At 37.3% G+C, this 27,129-nt stretch overlaps 1 protein-coding gene across 1 annotated transcript in view; it reads right to left on the bottom strand.

Moving 5' to 3' along the window:
* Window positions 1–8,289: 8,289 nt before the first annotated feature.
* Window positions 8,290–27,129, bottom strand: part of LOC149249047 (uncharacterized) — a 35,222-nt gene continuing 16,382 nt past the window's right edge. Inside the window, exon 2 of the mRNA XM_089456159.1 lies at window positions 8,290–8,573. The gene's annotated coding sequence lies outside the window, so the exon portion shown is untranslated. The remainder of the gene's footprint in view (window positions 8,574–27,129) is intronic.

Genomic DNA, 27,129 nt, shown 5'->3' with positions numbered 1-27,129 from the left:
CTAATCTTTGCATGAGGTGAAGAAGGGCTCACTTGCTGAGAGGATGATGCTGGGTCAGAACAACTGGTTGTAACTCTCTTGGCTCTTTCTTGATTATCAATAAAGCTATTCAAGTTTTCCTCCATACTCTTGTGCCATTTATGTTTTATGCATTTGTATGGTCAATTTACATCTGATCCTAGATTGTTTATGATAGTAGATCCATGTTCTTGTATAATGTTATGCTGCTTTGATTCTACAGGTACTCTGTGAATCTGGGTATACCAGAAAACAAGTAGCAAAGGACTATCAGAAGAGAGAGGAATCGAGCAAGGAGCCAAGCGCAAGACAGATGTTGGTCTCCTTTATTCTTCTCTCATCTATCTGTTTTACTTTGTTTGTTTCTAAGGTAGCTATCACGCCTTAGTGGGATTAGCAGTTTTACATAGACACTTTTCCCTGTAACAAAATGGCGACTCTGCTGGGGAGCGACTAGGTTGTTTGTCTATCTACATTTGTTTACTTTATAAACTTACATATGGAGCCTGAAGTCGAGCCAGGTAGCTTTCGAACTGCATTTGGTATGCAAATGCAAAGTAGATAAATGTCGCTTCAGTCAATCTCCAGGTTTTGTTTATGAATTAAAAAACTGATTTACAAACTCTCTAATTGCCCTCGTGGTGGCTCTAGTAACCTCCTTAGATCTACCCCTGTTGTTGATTTACTGATTACCACTTGCTCGGCCAAAATCCCTGAACTGAACTGCAAATTGTGACCTGGAACCCAAGCAAAGTCTCGTTTCTGGCCCAGCGCACTCTCTGTTCTGTGAATCTCAAATTCAACGCACTTCCCGAGTGTAGTAGGTGCGCTACATTTCAGATTCACTGTGTTACAAGTGCGCTGATCAGACTAGGCATTGTTCCTGAATTTTGGTTTCTGTTCACTCTTTTCAGATCTATTCAAGAATTTTGCTGCCTGTAGTCAGTACACCTCTATTTGAAACCCCTTTCCTTGTTGTTATTCCGCCTCCATTGTGCAAAGAACTGTAAATGTTTTTGTGTATTTGTTGAGTCATTTTCAGTTCTCCTTTGCAAAAAAGTAACGTAATTGTACTGTCGTTTCTTGATTTGAAAGTGTCGCAAGTGTCGTTTTCAGTCATAGAAGAGAGTCTGATTGCTCTTGATAGTCGATTACCCTGTTACTATTGTATTTGATCTGAATTAGTAGTTTTTCTAGTGTCGAAAGCAAGTTTTCATTTCCAAATCGTAAAGTGTTGTCATTATCTTCATTTTTTATTTTGAAAAGAAACTTGTTAGTAATTGTCGCTTTGAAAATAATTCAGATTTGCGCATTAGCTTTCTTTTATCATTCACATATTAAGAAGGCTGAAAACAAATACATGCATGTGCATTTTCATTTAGACTGTTTGATTGGTTTGATTTAGGTCAGTGCATATAGTGTGTGCTCTATGCTCTTTGTGAAAAAATATTGTCTCTCTTTCCTTAGTAGCTAGGATTTTCATTGCACAAAGAAGACAAAAAGACTGTTTATCATCTTAGATTGCATTTTAGGAATTGTACATCTACATCATGCGGTGAACTTGAAAGGCAAATTTCTTAAGCAAGATCAACTATAAAATAAATTTAATGAATCTAACAACGCTTTGGAACCTAACGCACAACATCTAGAAGTCTAGGCTAGAGACGTATTTCGGCGTCGTAAAGCCTGGTAACTGTTGTTCTCACTGTTGGTTGGGTGATTCCTCCACTTTGAGACGATAAGTGCTAGTACGGACTTGTACTCCCACGTACCATCGAGTATATTTTGGGAGACCACAATAGGCTTAATCCTTTATCCATAGGAAGCCGTGTCCGCCGCCTTATCGATCGCAATGCACTGAACATAGCATTCGGGAAGATTGACTGCTGTACTGTAAAAAGTATTCTGCAGTTTTGCGATTGGTTTGGTAATCCCTCTACCTAGATTTCCAGAGCAGTGCCTTTCGTTCCTTTTCAGACTCCTTAACGGAAAAGGTCCATCTGAGAACTTGTCACTTCAGACTCATTAAAAATCGAAGGCGACTAGAGTCATCTTTTGTTTCTTCTCGACTCTTTAAAATTGAAAAAACAAGTTGTGTCAAAGCGTCTAAAATTTATTTTAAACGGAATAATCACCCTTTCCTACGTTGGTCTTAAGTTGAGAGAATGGAGTCCACCAACCAAGGAGTTCCCCTTGGAGGAAATCCTAGTCCCTTCTCCTCTTGGGGAGATGTTGGTGCACTCCACATGACCACATTGTCACTTCCAGGATTGACGATTGGTTTGCCCATATGGATTTTCTCAACCTCCGTCGTTCAGAACACCGCAATTCCTAAACAATCGAGTCAGCAACTAGACAATTCTAGAGTTACCTCCCAACCCTCTACTTTGTCCAATTCTTCCTCTCCTCCTTCCTCTTCGCTTGATGAGGCTGGTAAAGCCAAAAATCAAGTACTTGAGAAGAAGAAGGAAAAGAAGAAGAAAGAGAAGAAGAAGAAGGAGCCAAAGGCGAAAAGGGGCAACCAAGCGTCGTCTAGCGAAAATCCGCACATTGCACTGACCAGGCCTAAATCGCCATGTGTCATTTGCAAAGGAGACCATTATCATAGAGATTGTCCCTGCATCCCTCGTATCTTAAGGGACTGGTCTCCTCGTTTGCACAACCCGGTGTCGTCAACCTCTGATGATCATGTTGAAAGCACACCGTCGACTAGTGAAAGTGAAGTCCTTGGACAAAAAGGAAAGTGCAAATTTCCTTGTAAACTGTGTGAAGGCAATCACGCCGTCCACCATTGTCCCTTCTTAGACGAGGCTAAAAGAGTTTTGGACGATCGTCTAGTTTCACCATTACGACTTCCTCCTGGATATAAGAAACTCTTGCCGAGTTCGTCACTAGTTGAAAATCTGGCTGACCCGCCCAGGTGGTCAACCGAAGCGTCTATCATTGAAGATAAACCATCTGAACCCATACCAGACGAAAGTCAAAAGGTCGAGGTGGTAGTTGACCCGATCTTGCCTTCAGAGGTTCCATCTTCAGATGATACAGTCACCGAAGAGAACAGGGATGACACCGTCCAAATTCTTTTCGTAAGCACAGACTCCGATGAACATGGGGGAAATTTACCCATTCTTTTATCGCAGGAAGGAAGTTCGTCAGAGTCATACCTCGCCGTCTATTCAGTCCCACCTCCAAGCAACCTAGTTGTTTCCTTCGACTGGAATTAGCTAGGCAGACCCCGTTTACTGGCTAGTGTACCATTCTGAATCATTGCTCAAGTATATAGAATGGTTATGGCCGGTACCATCATAGATGAAGGGGCTTCTGTGAGTATCCTTTCCTCGACTGCTTGGAAAGCGCTTGGTTCACCGTCGCTTTTGCCTGAGATGAGAAATCTAACAGGCTTTGACAAAGGAACCAGTCGACCATTAGGGATCGTTCCCAATGTGCCCATAACATTGAGAGGGAAAACCGTTCACATGAACATAATGGTATTCCAAGGACCCCTGGATTATAATCTACTCCTTGGACGAGACTATATTTATTGCATGGGAGCCATTGTCTCATCACTCTTTAGAGTAATGTGTTTTCCGCACGAAGGAAGAGTGGTCAAGGTCGTAGACCAACTTTCATTCCCTGGTTCACGCATAGCAAATAGTCATATACCATCCCTAAATGGTCTTTTCACTCAAGGAATGTCTCAATCCCCAGTCCGTCCACCTGATGAGCGCGAGTGATTCGGGGGACATGACTGAAACTCAGGGGGCATGCACCCTGGTCTGCTTCGACGAGAAAACTTCAGGTATAGGATAGGTTTCCGCGAGGGATATATGACTAGTCTGACACTCCCGTCCGTGATTGGAAAAGGGGGTTGGACTGGAATAAGATTCCCTTGTCAAATTTATGTGGGTGGAGGCGTCTGCACCACTCGCCTTTGTCTATTTTGGTAGGCATCGTCGAAGAAGTGTTTTGTTTGCGGTACAGATAAAACAATCTTTGGTAACTTGAAAGAGGTAGACCTTTCCTGATAAAATGAATATCTTCTCGCTAGAATAAAAGGTGACCTTGAAACTCTATTTTATACTTGGGGGCATGTAAACCTTTTGGCGTGCAAGCGAAGAGAGACCATTTATTTTTTAAAATTTGTAGGTCCTCTAACCCTTTAAACTCGTAGGATTGGTCGTTTCCTAACTTGCATAAAGAAAGGATGTGGGGCAAAGATTTGAAAAATTGCCGTTTTCATATATGAGACATTCTTATTATACGACTGGATTAATCGAGCAGTTTTAACGTGGACTTCATGCTCGTTAAAAAATAAACATAAGCAATGAGCAAATGTTTCCCCCAGTGTTTAAGCTCAATAAAAAATGAACCAATTCTCGGTAAATAACCATCGTGAATGTAGTACTTTAGCCTTTTAAGCCTTGGTCGTGTTCTCATCATCACCTCCACTCTGTATTGGCCGATCATTCACCTCCATTTGATTGTTTACCCCTTTTGAGGAACAACTGCGAAGAGTGATCCTATTAGCCATCCTTGTAACACTGCCGTGATTGGAAAATTCCAAACCTTACTTGGAATCAGCTGCTACCCAATTTTATCACTCATTCCTCAAAGACGAGTCTCCTTTAAGCTCTTTTCAACTGACTCGTAAAATATGAAAAGACTGCTGAGCCATTGGCCTCTCCAGCTCGTTAAAGGGACCGGAAGTGCTATCCCTCTGTTAGATTTTAATCTTTTTGGACCTGAGGGATTATTACACAAAAAGATCGAGCGCTTGTTTTATTCGGCTCGTTAAAAGTATCGAAAATTCATCCCTTCTGTATTGTTTTATAATTTTTCGGACTTAAGGGATTAGATGACGAAAAAGGATTTTTGGAGTTTTCTTTACGTCCCTTTTCAGACTCTCTAAAATTGAAAAGGACAGAGTTATCTTTGTCGTTAAACTCGTTAAAACCTAATAGCGACAAACTTGTCTAAGCAGACAAGAACGAGTTTCACTATCGCTAGGCTCGTTAAAACATAGCGATGGGTTTGCCCGAAGGGAAAATTATAGAACAAACATATGTTATCCTCCTCAAGCTTGACAAAAATAAAGAGGTACTGAGCAATGACTGGGGAAAAATTGGGAAGAAAACTTGAAGAAACTTTGTTGGTAGCAAGTCGCTCTTGAACATGACACTTTCACTCTGCATCCAAGTCGGGTTGGGTTGTTTCATTCGCCGGTCACATCACCATGGTCACATCACACCATACACATTTGGGGTTAATGCTACCAATCCATCATGTCAGTGTTGCCGATATGTTCAAGAGAAGTCACTCAGAGAATTCACCTGTGTATCACCCGCTGCAATACATTTACGCTCCATTCTTTCATGACCGCCACCCTGAACCTTATATCACCAGATCGTTTTCACCTCCATTAAAATCATTTGCTCTGTTCCGTGTCATTGATGTGGGATTTATTAAGGCCCTCCTATGACAGATCGCTTCTTGTCGAAATCAGCTCATTATCCAAGAAGTCGATCTAGGGACACCCCTTTCAGTACTTTGAAGCTTGCATGCCTCAATGGCAAGTTTCTCACTTCTGGCGACAGGTTTACATCAATGGCCTTCGACCGAAATATTTTGCATGGTGTTCGACGCCAAGTCCCTTATTCATATCACGTGAATTGTACTGTAGTAGCTTTAGGATCATTATCATTATCGGTGATTCCTCTCGCGCCTGTTAACAGCTTACATCATTGGCTGGTAATCAGGCGATGTCTTTCCATGTTCGACTCCAGAACATCCCTCACATGGATCGACTTGTACTTTGAGTTAAGATCGAAGGAGATTGAAGACCCCGAATCTAGTTTCATCCATCCAGATTGCGATATATATTCAGGACAATAAAGACATCAAATGTACATCATTGCTGCACAGATAATCATCCAATCTATGAGATGATGGCTCCTCCAGAATCATCAGTCTACACTCAGATGATTGTCTGTCCTATGTACATGAAAATGAATTTATAAAGCTGAGCATGGGAATGCCCGCCTCAGCTAGATCATGAAAATATTATGAAGATAATGTATTGTATTGTATCTTATTACAGGTCTCCTCCCAACTTGAAATAACTTTGGATCCTCATGATAAAGCATTTCACCCAACATCAAAAAAGATTAACGACCTCATGCTTTAGGGGGCAACTGTTATAGACATTTTTGGGCATTGCAACCCCAAGCATAAAATGTCCATAAACCAAGGGCTCCTAAGTCCCTAAAATTGTTTTTCCAACCCCTAAAGGAAGAAGGTCAACTGATTACAGCTTCTCCCAGAATTTCTCCATGAAAAACTACTCAGAACTGGTCAAAACAGGATCATTTCACCTGCTCCATAGGCAAAGTGCGTTGCATCTCACCTAAGTACACTCAGTGGGTGCGTTACATCTCAAAAAGCCCTTCTATAGGGTGTGATGGGCGAGAAGAGACAAATGGCAGTGTCAATCCGCGAGGTGGAGAAGCATAGAATCTTCCAGAAACTTCTCCTGTGACACTTGCCTCTCTGAATTCAACCAAGGATGAGTAAGAGATCATCAATCTCCAAGTGGAAGCAAGAACTATCAGAGGGAAGACACTAATCAAATCACAAGCTGACTCATCTCCCTTACAGATATCTATATATGGATCCGTCATCCCAGAGATCCAGAGGCTGGAATTTTACATCTTGTAAGGAATTGCTGTTGGTTTCTTGAGGCAACATCATAGTGTTGGGTGATCTAAGCTTTGCATGAGGTGAAGAAGGGCTCACTTGCTGAGAGGATGATGATGGGTTAGAACAACTAGTTGTAACTCTCTTGGCTCTTTCTTGATTATCAATAAAGCTATTCAAGTTTTCCTCCATACTCTTGTGCCATTTATGTTTTATGCATTTGTATGGTCAATTTACATCTGATCCTAGATTATTTATGATAGTAGATCCATGTTCTTGTATAGTGTTATGCTACTTTGATTCTACAGGTACTCTGTGAAGCTGAGTATACCAGAAAACAAGTAGCAAAGGACTATCAGAAGAGAGAGGAATCGAGCAAGGATCCAAGCGCAAGACAGAGATTGGTCTCCTTTATTCTTCTCTAATCTATCTTTCATAAAGGAAAACGAAAGTAGTTTTACTTTTTTTGTTTCTAAGGTAGCTATCACACCTTAGTGGGATTAGCAGTTCTGCATAGACACTTTTCCCTGTAACAGAGTCATTCATAAAACAAATTCCTATTTAACCTCTAAGCTTTTGCTGAAAAGTGGGCTGGTAAGCAATCACTTTACTTGCTAGGTACGCAGGTTCTTACCTCCCGTTTTTAAAACCCAATTCTTTTGTAACAAGATAAAAAGGAAATCACTTTGGAACACTCTCCCCGACAATGGTGCCAAAATGTTGGTGCACTAAGATGTCTTTTTATAGGCAATCTTAATTCCTACATTAATTGTCAACCTGAGGCAAGTCTTTTTATTTCAAGAGTGTCAACACTATGTATGCAGTGAATTTAGAGGTTAACTAATAACAAATTGTTGTGATTTCTAATGACTATCTTCTTCAAACTCAATTCAAACAATTCTAAAAGAAATTCATAACACACTCCACGATTCTACTTAACCTATCATGAAAGCAAATGGATTTGAATACAACTTGCAAAGAATCACGCTGGACAGTCTTAAATAGAATTGAAACTAACTCGCTCACTCATGAAATAGAACTGTAAGAATTGACAACAATGGTAATTGAACAAAAAATCCTAATTAAGCAACAAATCCTAATTAAGCAGCAACTCCGAATTGAACAAAAAATCTGAATTGAACAACAACGATACATGAATAACAAACGTTATCTGAATAGAAAATGGCTGTAGAAGCATAAAGCAATTAATTCTATCTCTGAAATCTATGATAACATTACTTGAAAGGAACGATGACCTGAGCTAGAACTAGAATAACCAATTCAATCAAAAGTATTACTCACATATAACACACGAATTAATTTGAATCTCGAATGAACAACAAAATCAAACTGAAACAACAATCCTTACAATAATCAAAAGTAATATTAACTTAACATTACCAAGCAATCAAGAATGAAATATAAAAGATTATGACACATGTGAAGTAGTAGATCTTCTATTGACTGGGCCCAAAGTCGCCAGAACTCTCCGCTAAGAGATACTCAGAATATAAATATGAGTTAAATGCAATCTTTGTTCATTAATATAAGTAACCAAGTTACAACATCCAAAATAACAGTATTATACGTCAAAAAGAATAATTACAAACTGTGAAATTCTGAACTTTGTCCAGTTTTGCATTTCGGCCTTACATATTACATTTAGAAAGTAAATAGATAAAAATGAATTCTCGAGATCAGGGGATCTTGAGGATTTCGCTATATTTGATCTAATTTTGTTATAAAATAGTCATTGGTTTGCCTGGTCTTCCGTTGTCCTGCCTTGACTCTAACGCTATCACTTTCCCTTTTGAGATGTTGTCATTTTGTCGATTGGGCAGTTATCACTCAATTCGTGACTTCTGCACATAAAGATAGTAAAAATCAGTTTTTCCTACTTAGATTCGTCTAATTTGTTATTGATTACTTTTAATCAACTTTAGCTATTATTTCTTCTACTTTTATTCATAAACATAAATAACGATATGAGGATGAGCGCTAAATAAAATTATTACCAAAGAGAAAACATACATTTTTCTTGAACCAACTCAAGACAAAGCCCATTATAAAAATTATTGGAGACGAGACTACCGAAAACTAAATAAAACCCGAATTTGAATTCATGGGCATTAAAGTTGATTAAGTATAGACATATTGCCGTCACAAACCAAATCTTGATAATATTTTCATAAAAAATCAATGACATTACCCATCAAATAAAGATATTTAAAAGATCTTAATAATATGTGCATTAAAAATCAATGGCATTACCCACGAAATAAATAATTTTAAAAGATCATATAGATTACGAAGTTGACAAGAGAATTATAACCTTATAAAGGAGAGAGAATGAAACTTTATTATATGTGAAATGTCATTCTTGAAAAAAATCTATGCTTTTTCTATAATAACAGACATGCCAAATTCCACTGATAGGATTCTTCCCAAAAAATTCTCATGGGGCCTTCAGTGCTTCCAATTCCTACGGGATCTCACACAGGGCTGCCCGGTTTTTAGATACAAATTGTCTGTCTGAATTTTTTATATTTTTTTATTCGTTACCAAATAATTAAAGAATTTGATAATCGTTCTTTATAATTCAATGTATTTATTTTAATATCAATACATCTATTATTATTTTTCTATATAATATTAGCACAACTACATTAGCAAATGTTATTAATATACATATATAGAAACCTTAAATTATGAAAACTTATCATTAATTTTAGGGTTTTATAATTTTGTGTTTTATATATACCGATCAATATATATTAACCGCATTTATTAATGTGGTTGTGCTAGTGTTAACAATAGAGATTACCTTTGATTTTTATGTGTTTCATTTTGTGTAGGTTGAATGAACAAAATTTATGAAATTTAAAATACAATATCATAGATAAGCCTTAGCTTGTACAAGAAAATACAAGTGTTTTCTTAATAAGAAATAGAGAAAGAGTAAATTTTATTTTTAAATTATATTTTATTTAAAAAGCTTCGGATTAAATTAAATTGTAATAATCATTTGAATGTTTGGGGTTTTGATTTATATATTTATTTTTGTTTTTATATTATTGCTTTGTACAGCCAAAAAATTAGGACTACATAATTTCCTAGATTGCACCTAGAGGATATTAATCCTCCTCAAACCATTACTCCTCACACTAGCAAGTCCACATTTTTCTACATTTTTCCATACAACCATGGTTACAAAATTCACAAAATACACTATAAACTACTAAAAAATAAATATACTATAAAGTTGAAATCCTTTCTAAGTAGCTGGAACCAAAACAAAGAGGACATAGAACCACAAAGGAAACCAACAAGAACATTAGCCATTATTTGAAGGAAAAATCGTTGTTGGTACCCTCACACTCAAATCTAGTGGATCTGGTGGATCCACATTGTCAGATTCACATGAAATATGCTCCTCCACATGAGCAAGGAAAAAATCAATCACGTCCTTGCATAATCACTGATTCTTGAGCATCCTCTTTATGTCCTCCATGGTGGTGAGGACATTATGCCACTCCATTTTCTTGTATTTTAGGACCAAACCCAAAAATGCCTTCATTTTATAGTGCAAGGTTACAAAGTTCAGATATTTATTCTTACTACCCCTATTGTGTCTAGGGTCAGGAACCAGGAACCAAAGTCAACATATCCTCCAAGGTTTTTTAATGTAAGTGGGATTGTCTCTCCACCCCATCTTGAGTCTCCAATTTGTGTATCACATTCATTGTTTCTAGTAGAACTTCATTGAAGTAAGTGGTATCTGAGAATTGAGTGAAAAGATTGTCTCCTCCCTTCCATTGAGGACCATTACCCCCTCACCTATGTGATGCAGGAGCATTCAGCTCAACAATTTCATTATATTCTAGTTAACTTAGGGGGGCTTGTGTTTTCAAGGAAGTTGGATTCCTATGTATGTAATTATTAATGTTTTGAGTGACTGGAATAGGATTAATTAGATATTGTGAGGATATTTGTAAATTCTCTCGAATGTAGGAGAACATGAGTGATGATGAGAGATTAGTGGGGATTGAAAGACTTGTAAATCAATTGTAAGTCTTAGATTAGGAATTGGTTTCGTGATTTGTGGAACTAGAGAGGATTCTTAGGGATTACTGGAGTCAAAAGTGGACTTAGAGGATATTTAGGATTTAGTTAAACAAATTAAGGATCTGGACTAGAATTGGTTAATGGAACCTTTTTATAAATGTAAACCTAAAAGGCATAGAGTCAGTAGTCAGTTAGTGAGTCAATGAATCAGTTAGAGATTAGATACGGTTTGATTGTAAGCCTACAGGCAGGAAAGGAAAGACCACAGATATAGAAGATCAGGCCGAGGAAGAAATTGCTGTGTAAATGTTTGTTTATTAATTCAGATAACTTGATTTCTAAGTTCATGTGAAGTGTGGATTGAGTAACCGAATGATAAATCGTGTGTGAATTAGAAGTAATTCTGCTTGAAATAGGTTAGCAAGTGTGCAAAACCAGAGAAGAAGTGCAGAGAAGAAATGGAGTAACAGAGCGGAGATCGAGATCAGAACAAGTGAAGACCGTAAGGCGTGAACAAATACACAGGCAGAAAGCCGAATGCGCTATTACACATTACGACACAAAAGAACGTAACAGTGTACAGAAACTGTTGGATCGGTCAGATCAACGGACGAGATTGTGTACGATAGGCGGCTAATATTAAGTCACGCAAAATAAAGTCAAGAAGATGAATGGTGGAGATTAAAGCCACATGCAGAAGGACAGAGCAGTGTACATAAGTGGTAAGCAGTTTCTTGCGCGCCCTAAAGGTGGGAAGTGGCATTCTAAAATTTTACGTGATTAACCTTAGGGGTTGACATGTAGCGCACAATGGAAAAGGAAAACTACTTTTTTCATGCGCTTTTGACCTGATATCGGTCATGCAAGTATTTACGTGAGATTGCGCGATACCCATTGGATCAAGCGAGATTAATCAATGGTGGAGATCGGCTAAGCTAGTTGGTGAGCGGGTGAAGCGATAGCCATTGGATCGAATGAGACAGATCAATGGTGGAGATAGGTCAAGCTAGTTGGAAATCGGGTGACAGGATAACCGTCGGATTGAGGAATGAGATTGACAACGGAGATTTAATGCGCTAAGGAGAGAATAGACATATGTGCAAAGGTTTGAAGAATGGCAGAAAGGTAAAATTTTAAGTGTGGATTATGAAATATTTCTATTATATGGGAATTGTAATAGAAATAAGTGGGATTAATGTTTTATGTTAAAGTTTGATAGCTTCCGCTTAGTTATTCAATTAAAAGACTTAAACTTTGGTTTAAGAGGGTTTCACCATTGATATTGGTGTTCATCTTGGGACATGACATTGACATACTGTGACATGCAATTTTATTTGCATACTATGGGTATTTGCAGCTTAGGCTGCATCATTAAGTATATGCGGCTTAGGCTGGCATCATTTTGGTATCAGAGCAGAAAAAGGAAATTCTATGTATAAGAATTATTTGAGAAAACTTAGAATAGAGTTATGTTTTGAGGTGTGTATGCAGGCAAGAGGAGATCAGATTTTAAATCTGAAAAAAGTAGGCACACAGAGATAAAGTGCAGCAGAATTTGCAGATGCAAAGGAAACAGAGAACAATCCATTCAAAGTGCAGGTGAATGGTAGAACAAGATCATGTAGAGGTCTTGAAGGTAGCAGCATAATAAGGTGAGAAGATTACAGCAACCTAGTTCAAGGAGTGCTTAATTGGTTCCAGAAGAGAGAACCAGAGAGATGCCAAAAGACTAAGCTCATAGGAGAGAAGCTTAGTGAGGTATCATGTAGCAAGCAGAACTTGTTACTGCAGAGGTTTTGTTGCAGCTCATGGAAATATCATAAAGGCAATTCCACAAAGGATGTGGGTAGAATTGTTGAGGGATGAAAAAGCTGGTAAGAATTTCTGAGTGAAAGAAGAGGTGGTCAGAACCTAGTATTTCATTGTGATTGAAATACAAGAGGACAGTTGTGTTCTTAAAAGGTATAGATGAGTTGAAGCCTAGAAGGAGTAGAGAGAAGTGCTCAAAGAGGTTCGAGAGAATAGAGAACCAAGTGCTTGACAAGAGATCAGGTACAGAGGAGAGCTTGGTGAGGTAAGTGGCAATAGGGAGGACTTGCTGTTGCAGAGGCTTTAATGCAGCTCATAGTAAGTGACTGAGGAACTCATGAAGATAGAGAAGAAGATGACTACTGATAGTCATAACAGAGATAAAAGTGGTTCTGAGGAAGACCACAACAGATGAAAAGTGAAGAAGGAGGATGCCAAGGTAAATGGCAAGAGATTGAGTCAAGAGGAGCGTGACAAGGAGATTGTAGAGTTAAAAGGAAAATTCAATGTATTAAGGATGCTACTAGAGGAAAACCAAAGACAAGGTTGGATCTTGAGGAAAAAGGCAGTGAAATGGTCTAACTTAAAGAGAAGGCTACAATAGAGGCAAGTGAAGTGGCTGGTGGAAAAACTCAGAGAAGCTGAGTTGGAAATGGAAGTTTCCATTTGTGAAGCAGAACAGGGTGAAGTTTTGGGTGAAGATGAAGACTGGATATCTGTGGAAGATCTTATGAATTATTGTGATAATTCAGAACAATAAGGAGATATGATGATTGAAGCATCAAGTGAGACCACAAGGTCTTATGTTTTTAAAACTGATAATTTGTGTATGATTGTAGGTATTGCAGGAGAAAAGCAACTTTGTGAAGATGTCTTCAGAATGGATGAAGATCTTGAAGTGAAAGGTAACAAAGAAAATTTCTTAGAAGAGGAATAATTTGACTGGTTACAGCAGAAAGAGTCGATGGATGAGTTACTTAATGAGAGAAGAAAGTCATTTGAAGTTGTCATAGAGATGGAAGATCAGGGTATTATTCTGATGAAGAACGAAGGAATATTGTCAAAGAGAGGTAATCTAATGAATTTGATTAATGTTATTGATGAAGAAAAAATGCAAGAGAATATTAATGTAGATGATGGGGCAAGGATAGCTCTTGAAGAAGGTTTACAGAGAGACATCAAGGCAAAGTATATTGAAGAAGAAGGGGAGGCAGATTTGTCTCAAGACAAAGAAAAGACAATCACATAATTGAAGGAAGAAGAAGACTATGCAAAATATTTAGCAAAGGGAGAAAGAACATTTGATGATTGGTCGATAAAAAAGGAAGGTATGGAAAATTGTGTGAAATTTCCAAATTCTACTCCTATTTAAACTATTGAGTTATATAGAAAATTAGACTTTCAATGAAGAAAGTTGGAAAAGCAGAGGATGTATACTCAGGATAAATTGTTGAAAAAGGAAAACAAAGAAATTGTCGTGAAAGACAATCGTAAGGAAAAGAGAATGGTAATAAAAGTTCAACAAATTGACATTACAGAAGGAGGAGTTCATTATTGTGAACCAGAGCAGAGAGATATCATTGAAACAGATGATATGAAGGAGAGTTTAAATCAACATACTGATGTGTTAACAAAGGAATTGAAGGAAAACTCAGAGCAACATACTGAGATGTTGCCAGAGAAGGAAAAGGTAATGAGGCCTTATAGTTTTAATTCTGATAATTGTCTTATGATTACAGGATTCGATGAAAATGAGATAGACATGTTTTAAGTTGAAGAGTTAGTTTTGGAACTGAAGAAGACTGGAAGTTGCTAGGTCAGACATGCTGATGAGGAAAAAGAAAAGCATGAAGATACTGTGCTTGAAGAAGTTAAACAGATTGTTAGAATCAGTCAAGGAAGTGAAGGACAATTATTGAGGGCTGTCAAAGAAGAGGAAAGAGAATATGCTAGAATTGATGAACAACATAGTGATGTATTTGAGAGGAATCAAGTACAAAGGGAATTGGAGGAAAATTTACTTCTTGAAAGTAAATTTACAGATATTGAACGGAGGTTGTTTGGACAACAACAAGAGGGTAAGGATGAAAGGGCGGTAGAAGGAATCCAACAACTTCAAAGAGAAGACAATAAACAGTAGTTTGAAGATGAGTGGACAGAGTAAAACAACAAATGGCAAAGTAATTATTAGTCAAAAGATAAATTGGACATAGAGATTGAAAGAATAATAATATTGATGATGAAGGTTCCTCAGAAGAAAGCAATAGTAAGAAGGCCTTGAAGTAGCAAAAAGAGAAAGACAACAGTAGACTGTGAAAACATAGTTAGTGGGGCAAAGCAACATAAAGTGTGGAAACCTGGAGAATAACAACAAACAACAACAACAACGAAAGGCAAATTACAGAACAAAGTATGGGATATAGGAAGACAAAGGTCGGAAGCACATGATCAGGAGACCATGATTCTTTTAACATTGGGAGTCTGATGCAGAAGCATTCAACTAAGCAATTTCATTATATTCTAGTTAACTTTGGGGGTTTTGTGTTTTCAAGGAAGTTGGATTCCTATGTATGTAATTATTAATGTTTTGAGTGATTGGAATAGGAATTAATTAGATATTGTGAGGATATTTGTAAATGCTCTCGAATGTAGGAGAACATGAGTGATGATGAGAGAGTAGTGGGGATTGAGAGATTTGGAAATAAATTGCAAGTTTTAGATTAAGAATTGGTTTCGTGATTTGTCAAACTAGAGAGGATTCTTAGGGATTACTAGAGTCAAAAGTGGACTTAGAGGATATTTAGGATTTAGTTAAGCAAATTAAGGATCTGGACCAGAATTGGTTAACAAAACCTTTTTTATAAATGTAAGCCTAAAATGCATAGAGTCAGTAGCCAGTCAGTGAATCAGTTAGAGATTAGATAGGGTTTGACTGTAAGCCTACAGACAGGAAAGGAAAGGCCATTGATATAGAAGATCAGGCTGAGGAAGAAATTCCTATGTAAATGTTTGTTTATTAATACAGATAACTCGATTTCTAAGTTCGTGTGAAGTGTGGATTGAGTAATCGAATGATAAATCGTGTGTGAATTAGAAGTAATTCTGCGTAACATAGGTTAGCAGGTGTGCAGAACCAGAGAAGAAGTGCAGAGAAGAATGGAGTAACAAAGTGGAGATCGAGATCAGAACAAGTGAAAACCGTAAGGCGTGAAAAAATACACAGGCAGAAACCCGAATGGGCTATTACAAATTACGACACAAAAGAACGTAATAGTGTGCATGAACCGTTGGATCGATCAGATCAACGGACGAGATTGTGTGCGATAGGCGCTAAGATTAAATCACGCAAAATAAAGTCAAGAAGATGAATGGCGAAGATTAAAGTCATGCGCAGAAGGACAGAGTAGTCTTCATAAGTGGTAAGAAGTTTCTCGCGCGCCCTAAAGGTGGGAAGTGGTATTCTAAAATTCTACGCGATTAACCTTAGGGGTTGACACGTAGCACACGATGGAAAAGGAAAACCACTTTTCTCGCGTGCTTTCGACTTGATATTGGTCATGCAAGTATCTACGTGAGATTACGCGATAACTATTGGATCAAGCGGGATTGATCAACGGTGGAGATCGGTTAAGCTAGTTGGAGAGCGGGTGATGCGATAGCCATTGGATCGGATGAGACAGATCAATGGTGGAGATCGGCCAAGCTAGTTGGCGATCGGGTGACGCGATAACCGTCGGATTGAGGAATGAGATCGACGTCAGAGATTTAATGCACTAAGGCGAGCATCGACATATGTGCAAAGGTTTGAAGAATGGCAAAAAGGTAAATTTTTAAGTGTGGATTATGAAATATTTCTATTATATGGGAATTATAATAGAAATAAGTATGATTAATGTTTTATGGTAAAGTTTGATAGCTTCCGCTTAGATATTCAATTAAAAGACTTAAATTTTGGTTTATCTTGGGACATGACATTGACATAGTGTGACATGCAATTTTATTTGCATACTGTGGGTATTTTCGGCTTAGGATGCATCATTAAGTATATGTGGCTTAGGCTAGCATCACTATGCCTACAAAAAATCCTTTTCTTGGTCGCATGACTAAGATTGGGAGGGATCACCTATAGAAACCACTATAAATACATCTAATTGCGAAAAAACAAGAGATAAATCTAGATATATCCACCATAGAACTATAGTTCCAACCTACTATATCATCCCCAAATCTCATGACATAGAGTACCCGAGACTTGAATGAAGCACCTGATTGTTGAACAAAGGTCATGATAGTCTATGCAGAGGACCCATTCCCCAACAACATTAAACAAATACTCAGTCTCATATAGAACAAATAACCCCATATGCATAAGATTGCTAAGACACCAAAGAAAACCAACACACAAGATCCCTTCAACCAACTCTATGAAATTCATAGGATGACACACACCATTATTAACATAAATTATAGCCCACGTTACAAACATTACCAATTGAAAGAAACCCCAGAACAAAGGACATGAATTGGCGTCCAAGCCTCCCCAACCCCAAATAGAATGGTGAAAGAAAGCCTCACAACCTAAAGAAATTAGACCTTTCACCTCAAAACCTATTAGAAAACTAATATTAAAACTAATTTCCAAACAAAGAGAGTAATTGACATGAGTTTCAGTGGAGGGATTTGCAAATGATACCAACACTAGCACATCCTACTCCATGGTCCCAAGCATCTATTCATAGACCAAGCCTCCAAGTAAACTCCATGACTACCACCAAAACCTTCATGAGTGAGTGAACTTAGTGTTCACCGCCCCAATCACATACCCAAGATAAACATAAAACTCCTTATACTACCATATAGAATAAAAGGCATGCACAGGGAGGTTGAGGACTTACCCTTGACTCCACTCAAACCACCATGAGAAATTTCTCTCAAATTCAATCAAATTGGGTTTATAATGATCATTTCTAACTAGGGGTTTGGATGCAGGGTGTCACGCCCCTACACCTGCGGTAGTCTTCCAACCGCTTATAGCGAGGTGCGGCACCACTGAACGCGTTCTTTTCACCAATACTAACATTCGTGGACTACGCCTACTTTCATATTAACATACTTAGCTTATGTTTCGCAACTAAGTAAAAGCAATTATCCTTTATACTTAATGAAGCCCATACTCATTCATTATCATCATGCAATTAAACCGAGAACAACAATTGCAACAAGTATAAAGGGGAGGGGCAACTCCCCGTAATGTGAGTCTGCCCGACAATATATTATATCAGTTTTTCAATAATACAATCATCAAGTATACTTGGCAAAACTCCAAGTCTATACTTAGAATAATTACAACAGAGGCATAAACTGCCTTTACAATACACATGCCAACCTTACACGGTAGGAGGGTGCTCACCCGAGACACCTAGAACTCCTCCATAAGTTCTGCACGAATCTGCACTCACACCGTACCCCAGGCACGCCTTTCCCACTCTACGACTGTCTCACAGCAACCTTGAGCACGCCTACAAGTGTAGCGCATGAGTTATGCGCAACTCCTCTTGTTTCTACGCACTACCGTTTACCCCTGTGTACTTGTGCGTAGAAGAGATGCGAATTGTTGTTTGAATGAGCCTCATGCCCTTCCATTTATACGCATGCTACCTTGGAATTACATGGGGTGTGCAGCCTCATGGCCGACCCCAAAACCTTCAACAATGCGCCCATAATACATTCCTTGCAAGTCGGCTTGCAAGTCTTCATTCCATCGCATATATACTTAGTCGCATTTCAAGTGTTGTCACATGTTCTGCCTTTCGTCGCACATCGTCGCAAGTCCTCTGCACGTTGGTTGTGTCGCGCCCGCCCGTCGCACATCGCTCGCCCGTCGCACATCGCACGCCCACCGGGTGCGTGCGCGCGGTTACCCGGTGCCCAACCGCACCGCGGATACGAAGGCCTTACATCCTCCTCCACCTGGAATCATTGTCGTCCTCGACAACATATCATCCCGGTAGCCATCCACCAAGATCATCACTCATCCACTATGTCCCGGCTCAATGACCACTGCCACCAAGCTCACCATACCAAGGCATGCACCTCCACGGTATGCTCTCCATAAGATGTCATCTCGATCCAAATGTCACCATGTGAACCTCGTCATGATACTCCAGCATAATGCCAACACATCTCTGTACACTTCCGGACCTCATGTCTGAACTAGTTGGGTAGCTAATCCAACCTCATTCCATGAGAGTGAACATCCTCATGCCATCATTAGTTGTTCCTCAAACATCTGCCACATCCTTGACTCATCAAGAATCCATCTCCATAATCCATGCTCAGGTCCATGGAAACTCCATCCATCTCATCTGCAACATGTCATGATGCTTGATGCCAAGCCATCCCTGCACCATCAGTCATACCTGCTCAAACATGTTTAAGGACTCACTGCCATGAGCAGCTAACAATGAGCCCCATCTTCTTCATCCATCTAAGAAGATGTAGAGGGAGTAGAGCCTGAAGGCTCTCCCTCACTAATCAACTCGATCCACCTATCAGGATCCTCAATCTCCATCCTTTGTAGATAAGCAACCCGGTCTTCCTTCTAGACATCCGGCCTCACATATACCTCATCATCATCATCATCATCATCCACCGGCTCTAGCCTTCTTTTCAAATTCAAGATGCGACCAATGACTGCTCCACAAGCTTTGTCTCAACACTAGACAACCGCTTGTTCATCTTCTCCTTATCCTCCATTTGCATCACTCCCAATTTACAATCAGGCCTAGTCACACCAATGGTAGGCACACCAATGGGTACATATTCCCTTCCATCATAAATGTAGAGCTTCTTCAAATGTGGAACGATCATAGCATCAAATTGTTTCATGAACTCCATACCCAATACAGCTTCATAGTCATCAATCCGCACTATAGTGAAGTCCACCTTCCCGGTCCATTCACCAAGTGTAGTGTCCACCCTTTTAGCTATACCAAGAATCTCAATAGGAGGAGAATTCACTGTCTTCATTTGTGCCTTTGCCGGTACAAACTTCAGCCCAATTCTTCTCGCAGTATCTTCTCCCATGAAGTTGTGAGAAGCCCCACTATCCACCATAGTGAGCACATCAGCACCTCCAACCTTCATTCGAACATACTCCAACTTGTTCCTTTCAGGATCCCTTCTAGAGGTCACTTCCGTAGTAGCAGAGGCACCAAGTATGTGCATCATCCCCACAGAAGCATCTTCATTCTTTCCATCAGACTCAACCTTCTTCTTCAAGGCCTTGAGATGCCTTACCTCAAGAGCTAGGCAATCCCACTTCTTCTGATTCAATTCATGTCTTATCTCTAGTTCCTTGAATTCTGCTTCAAGCAAGTCCATTTCCTTTGCAAGTTGAGAGGCTTCCTCCTCATTCTGGTCAGAAACCCCTTTCTTAGCCAAAGCATGAAGAGCACTCCTTGTTTCAAACAACCTTTTGCCATATTCCGCAAATCCTTGTCTTATTTCCTCTGACTCTTCAAGTAGACTTCCTTCAAACTCTTCGAAGGTAGCAAAACCCAATCTCTGCCAGATAGACATCTTTACCAAGTCACCTGCAACCTGAACCAACCCTTGTTCCACTTCGTGTGAAACGATTTCCTTCACCTGCAAGTACCTGTCACGAGCAACCCTGCTCACCAGCTTCAAACCGAAGTCTTGTTCTCACCTGTCAAGTGTACACCGGCTTCAATGCTTCAACACCTGAACCTGTTCACAAGCTTCAATCTTCACGAGCAAACCTTGCTCTGATACCAACTTCACTTCGGTGAAGTTGTGTAGCAGCTTCAATATCCGGATCAGCTGCTCTGATACCAACTGTCACGCCCCTACACCTGCAGTAGTCTTCCAACCGCTTATAGCGAGGTGCGGCACCACCGAACGCGTTCTTTTCACCAATACTAACATTCGTGGACTACGCCTACTTTCATATTAACATACTTACCTTGTGTTTCGCAACTAAGTAAAAGCAATTATCCTTTATACTTAATGAAGCCCATACTCATTCATTATCATCATGCAATTAAACCGAAAACAACAATTGCAACAAGTATAAAGGGGAGGGGCAACTCCCCGTAATGTGAGTCTGCCCGACAATATATTATATCAGTTTTTCAATAATACAATCATCAAGTATACTTGGCAAAACTCCAAGTCTATACTTAGAATAATTACAACAGAGGCTTAAACTGCCTTTACAATACTCATGCCAACCTTACACGGTAGGAGGGTGCTCACCCGAGACACCTAGAACTCCTCCTTAAGTTCTGCACGAATCTGCACTCACACCGTACCCCGGGCACGCCTTGCCCACTCTACGACTGTCTCACAGCAACCTTGAGCATGCCTACAAGTGGAGCGCATGAGTTATGCGCAGCGCCTCTTGTTTCTGCGCACTACCGTTTACCCCTGTGTACTTGTGCGTAGAAGAGATGCGAGTTGTTGTTTGAATGAGCCTCATGCCCTTCCATTTATACGCATGCTACCTTGGAATTACATGGGGTGTGCAGCCCCATGGCCGACCCCAAAACCTTCAACAATGCGCCCATAATACATTCCTTGCAAGTTGGCTTGCAAGTCTTCATTCCATCGCATATATACTTAGTCGCATTTCAAGTGTTGTCGCATGTTCTGCCTTTCGTCGCACATCGTCGCAAGTCCTCTGCACGTTGGTTGTGTCGCGCCCGCCCGTCGCACATCGCACGCCCACCGGGCACGTGCACGCAGTTACCTGGCGCCCAACCGCACCGCGGATACGAAGGCCTTACACAGGGGGTTGGTCTTGCCTCCCCTTAATTAATGCACATCACATTCGATGGTTGTGACCACAACCTCGAAAGCCCCCTCTTTAAACACATTAAATCCCCCGTTGAGGATTTTGGTATTTTTTTATTTTTTATTTTGTATCCTAGAGGAAATCAACAGCCTGCTTGACACATAATTACTAGTAAACTTATAGGGATCTATGGCTTGTCCTCCTCTTCATAAACCGAGTCACAACCAGGGTAATTTGAACCTTGGATCTCTTAGTTTTCACAAATTTCACATTTATTTGATCACTAATTGAGCTTCCCCCTCGAGACATTGGAATTTTATTTTTATTTTTATTAAGGAGAAATATTATTTTCATCTCTATAAATATGCGGTTTTTTATTATATTATTATTATTATATATTTAGAGGTTTTTATAGGAAGTTTATAATTAGATACTTAGCTTCATTTTTCTTTAACTAAAATTATTTAGTTTATACCTACCACTCAAGTGGAAATTATGATTTTAGAAAAGTTGCAAATTGATACATGAAGTGAAAAAATTAATTTCCTACGAAGGGTTAAGGACTTGCATAAATTTTGGTAGGTAGTGACCACTAGTAAAGTGTTGAAAAACACAGAGACAATGGTGGGAAGTGACTATTGGTAAGTATATATATATTGGCATCCCCTTCCTATCCACTTTTTATGCAAATAGTTGCTTAAATTATGGTGGACAATAATTGATGGTAAATATGTTATCTAACACATATATGAGCTATTTTCAAGGATTTTAATTTTAAGTGGTTTTCCTATGAATATATGGCATAAATCTTGTGATACCATCCAAAAATAATGGCCAAAACTTTTAAGGTTGTTGTCCACATGGCAGTGTATTGTGTAAAGACTGCAATAATGCCTTCAAGTTATGTTTTATTCAAATGTTTGAAATATATTTTTGCAATAATATTGGAAAATAAATATTTATTTTTGAAAGTTAAACATTATAACCTGCATTGGTCGCTAAACTAGTAGTGGTCAACAGAGAAACATTACTATAGTCCTTCCTATTTCAAAATATGAGAAGGCCACCTACCACAAACAAACAAAAAAGGTATATTACTAATTCTCTTATTGTAATTGTGATATGTATAATATGAGTTTAGTTTATCTAAAAAAATTCATAATTTTATTAATAAATTTTAACCGCAAATATATCTCAAAGTAACCATATTTTGTGTTATTTATATGTTATAGCAGAAAGAAAGAAATAGAGAGAAAAAAAAAAAGAAAAAGGAAAAAAGCAAAAATAAAGAATGATGCACAACCACAATAAACAAAATTTGTTAGGTTAACAATAATACTCTCTAGTCCTTGGTATTAGTAGCCAATGATATTACATATAATTAAAACCCTTAAAAAAGTTGGGCATGCTCAATTTTAATGTACCATAATAGAGAAAATGGAATGTTAACTTCACACGGCCCAAGGTGTTAGCACTTTTACTATATTTGTTCACATCACTGGTACCGCACGGAAAACCCAACCGCATCTAGGGCACATGGGATATCATGATGATAGTTTTTTCAATTAGATTTTTCCAATGGATATCATGATGTGCATTATTAATATTTATTATTTATTTATTTAAGTTTTGCTAAATAAAATTTTTTATTTATCATCGGTGATTGTCCACTATAATTTAATGAATTTTTTATATTAAGAATAGATAGGAATAAGATATAAATAAAGTTACTTACTATGAATTAGTGTCCATCATTATTTATGTATTTATTAATACTTTAATAAGTATGGGTAAACTTATTAGTAGTTACCAAATAAATATATATACCTGGAGTTCCCATAATAATTTATGTGTTCTTCAACACTTTAATAATTAGAAGTAAAAATATAAATGTGAAAGCTTAGTAGTAATTACTACACACCAAAATTTGTGCAAGTCCTTACTTTTTGTTGGCAATTAATTTGCCTACTTCAAATATCAATTTTCATTTTTTCTAAAAATATAATTTTTGCCTACACACTCCAACCCAATATGTTAGAGATGTTGTAATGTATGTACTACTAAACATTTTGGCTTAGTCAAGTTACATAAAAAAAAAAAAATTAAAATTATAATAATTTGATTAATTAATTAATTATAATTATGAATAAAACATTTTGACTTGGTCAAATTACAGAAAAATAAAAATAATATATATATATATATATATATATATATTCTACCAGCCTAGAATCATATTAACTTTCCATATACCAAGTTCCAAAAATACCAAATATCTTGAGGTGGAAACATTTTTATAACATATGTTAAATAGAATATCAAAAGATAAAAAATATTTTACTTGAAAAATAGTATTTAAGTTATTAAAAAAAATGATCATTTCTATGTTTAATTCTCATAGAATAACTTAATTGGGACATACAATTTCAAGAAGGTTCTCATTTTTTGTTTTTTTTAAATATTTTTTTTAATGCATAAATAGATTTGACACCCTAAAAAATCCCGAGAGTATTCAAATTATACAAATTAAATAATTTAATCTCAAGTTTTTAAAAATTTCTATCCACTTTTTGTTAAAATTAACTAAAACATATGCCATTGAAAAGGCTATTAGATTACCCCTATTTAATTGGGTTATATTTTATGTTGAATAATATTTCAAATCTATCTCATTAACGTAAGCATCTCTATTTAAACAAATTTTAAGTGCTATATTTTAAGATAATTTTAATTGCTATATTTTTAGATTTCGTGCATGAAAATTAAATAAATTAATATGATTACATTTTAATAATATTTTTTTAAATATTAGAAAATTTATAGCTATTTTCTTAATATTATTTTATTGAAACAAATGGGGTTTTCTTGGATGGTTGGAAGGAATGATTGGGATGCTCCTTGACAAAGTTAAATTCCAAAAGTCATGTCTATTAGTTATTAATTACCCCAATTTTTTTATATGTGCCAAGATTGGTTGGAGTGTCCATCTATTCATTGTTTGCATGTACCTTCCTTGAAAATTCTAATTCCAAAGAGAGCCTAAGCCAACTTATTATCCTTTGGAGTTCTACCCTAATTCATATGTCTAAGGAAAATTGTGGAATCCTTAAATACCAATAATTTTCCTATAACCCATTGATGTTCCAATGAAAATCTTTGGACCGGAGCATATGCTTCTACTTGGTTGTTTGTCATATGACCAAGGCTCCATACAAAATTATTCTCTAGGATTCTTCTCCATAAGAAATAAGCCCCTACCCCTGACACCTACCATGACGAAATCCTTAGTACACATCTACCATTTATTAATTTTATAATGCTTATTAACCACCTATATTGTCAAGGGGTGGTAAGTGAGGGTGCTCTTCATTATTCAAGGAGAAAAAAATGAATTGTCATATGCATGGGATTTGGAATCTTTTATGATAATCAATCCAAAGCATGTGTATTGTTTTAAAGGCTTAAAAAAACATTGGATTGTTATATTTTGAGATTCAAACATCATCATCCAGTTGATAACAAAAAATACCTTTCAACTTTCAAACTTGTATCAAACTTGGGTCGAGTTTCCCATACAATCATTAGGTTGCAAAAAATAGATGTTTCTAGGTCTTAAGGGAGAATAACAATGTTGCAAACTCCCTTGCTAATGAAGTAACTAAAATGAAAATGGGTGTTTTAAGGGCTAATGATTCATTGATATATCAAAATATACCCTAAGTATACCCATGCACTCAATGAAAAGTACCTCCAATCTAATAAGCCACATGCAAATCATGTATTAGCCCCACTACCAAAGATTCACATTCATAAATGTGACCATACTTGAGCTCCTCTCACACATGCTTAATGTGGTGGAGAATTATAATTTTGAATTTGTTGATATTATATCCCAATAAAGGTGGGATTATGGTGATTTACTGTGTGGGGACTGGGAAGGATTGTGGGATAGGTCCTCTTCATTGTAGTCATCACAAGATTATGTAACAATGCTCTTTGGGTCGGTGCTTTCTTCCAAGTTGGTGAATTTGAAGTATTTGCATGTTTTACCTTGTAGCCTTCGTTTTAAAGACTCTACATGTTTAGTGTTCTTGGTGTCTTGATTTACATGGATAGGTCATTATAAAGAAAGGTTCTCTTTTTAGAGTGGATTGTCTCTTCTAGAATGTTGTTGTTTTGTATGGAAATTTTGTGATTTTTTCTTAGAACCTAGAAACCTAAGTTAGGTATCACATCCTTCGGATTTATATCTGTAAGGTCTATTTTGGTTTGGTTGGGAATATACCGAGTTAGATATTGCAGCCTTATTGGTTTAAAGAAGCTCCCTATGTTTGTAGTTGTATATATGGATCATAAAAAACTGCAAGAAATAAGATCACATGAGGAAATGATTCAAGGTAACAAGACTTCCATAGTTTTGGCTATAGCTAAGGTCCATGACAATAAATAGTAGATAGTTTTCCACAATGCTTCTATCATGGGATCTATGGTTGATTCAAGCAACGAGTTTATATAACTGAGGTTGAATATGGCATGATGAAAAAACAAACTAACTATTAATTCACTCGAAGAGTTTCTTTGAGTTTCTTTCAAAGCATCCAATTAGAGCACATTTGTCAATTTTAGTTATAGCGAACTGAAATAGAAAGATATGGTGTACAAGCTCTTGAAGGACAAAAGGATAATGAGACATGAATTAGTGTCAGTGAACCTAGGCTAAAAGAGACTACAAGTTTCCATATTTTTATATTAGATCATGTTTTTCAAAGTTATTTGTATATTAAGTACCGTTGATAGGCTCTACAATAACAAAAAAAAAGTAAATTTTTTTGTAAAACAATTGTAACTTTTTTATAAGTATATTATAATGTCATTTAACTTCACTACCACATTTTTATTAATATAGTTTTAAAAAAAATAATATATTAAAAAATATATCTCTTTTGAAATTACTTAAAATTTAATAATATTTAAAAATAAAAAATAAAAATCAACTAATTAAACAAAATGTTTTCTTTTCTGGTATATTAAATTAAAATCATAAACTAAACTTTTATAAGCCTACCTTAAGAGGCTTACCTTTCTAGTTTTTTAGTGTGCAACAACTTTTTATACAAATTCATAACATTGGAATTTCATTATCTAACAAAAACAATCTCATCTCAACAATTTTCTTATATATAGAATTAGAATAATTTTCTTATATTTGGAATCAAAATTTTGCAATCTCATTATTTAAAAAATGCAATTCCATTACTCCAAAATGAAAATGCAATGGCTTTCTTCCTCTTTTTCTATGAACTTTGAAGTTTTACCCCGTCATTCTCAAAATTTTATCAATTACTTTTGATCCAGATGGCTCTAGAGACACACATAGGACAAAGAGGGCTTATGGAAGATTGAAAATCAAAATCATCAGAATACTTTTGAACTAGGACCAGAGCGTAGATCTTGTCGTCCTAATCGCGGCGGTGTGAACGGTTTGTCAATCCGAGTTCGTATGAGGGAGAACGAGCCAGTGAAAGTTTTGGTTGACATTGCTCACTGGGCGGGCTTAAGGAGGCATCATTTTGAACAAAATCAAGCCACTGGATTCTGGCCAACCTGGGCCACTCCTTCGGTCAAATTTTGAAATTTTCGAAAAGGCATTCTTATTATTAAAAATTAAAATATATATATATATATATATATATATATATATATATATAGAAAGGAGGTGGTGGCCCACC

This window comes from Pinus tabuliformis, chromosome 7, assembly GCF_031772625.1.
Source record: "Pinus tabuliformis cultivar Carrire ecotype Pingquan chromosome 7, CPIR1, whole genome shotgun sequence".
NCBI classification, from domain to species: Eukaryota; Viridiplantae; Streptophyta; class Pinopsida; order Pinales; family Pinaceae; genus Pinus; species Pinus tabuliformis.
Note: the sequence above shows the minus strand (reverse complement) of the source record. Positions and strands in the feature narration are given on the sequence as shown.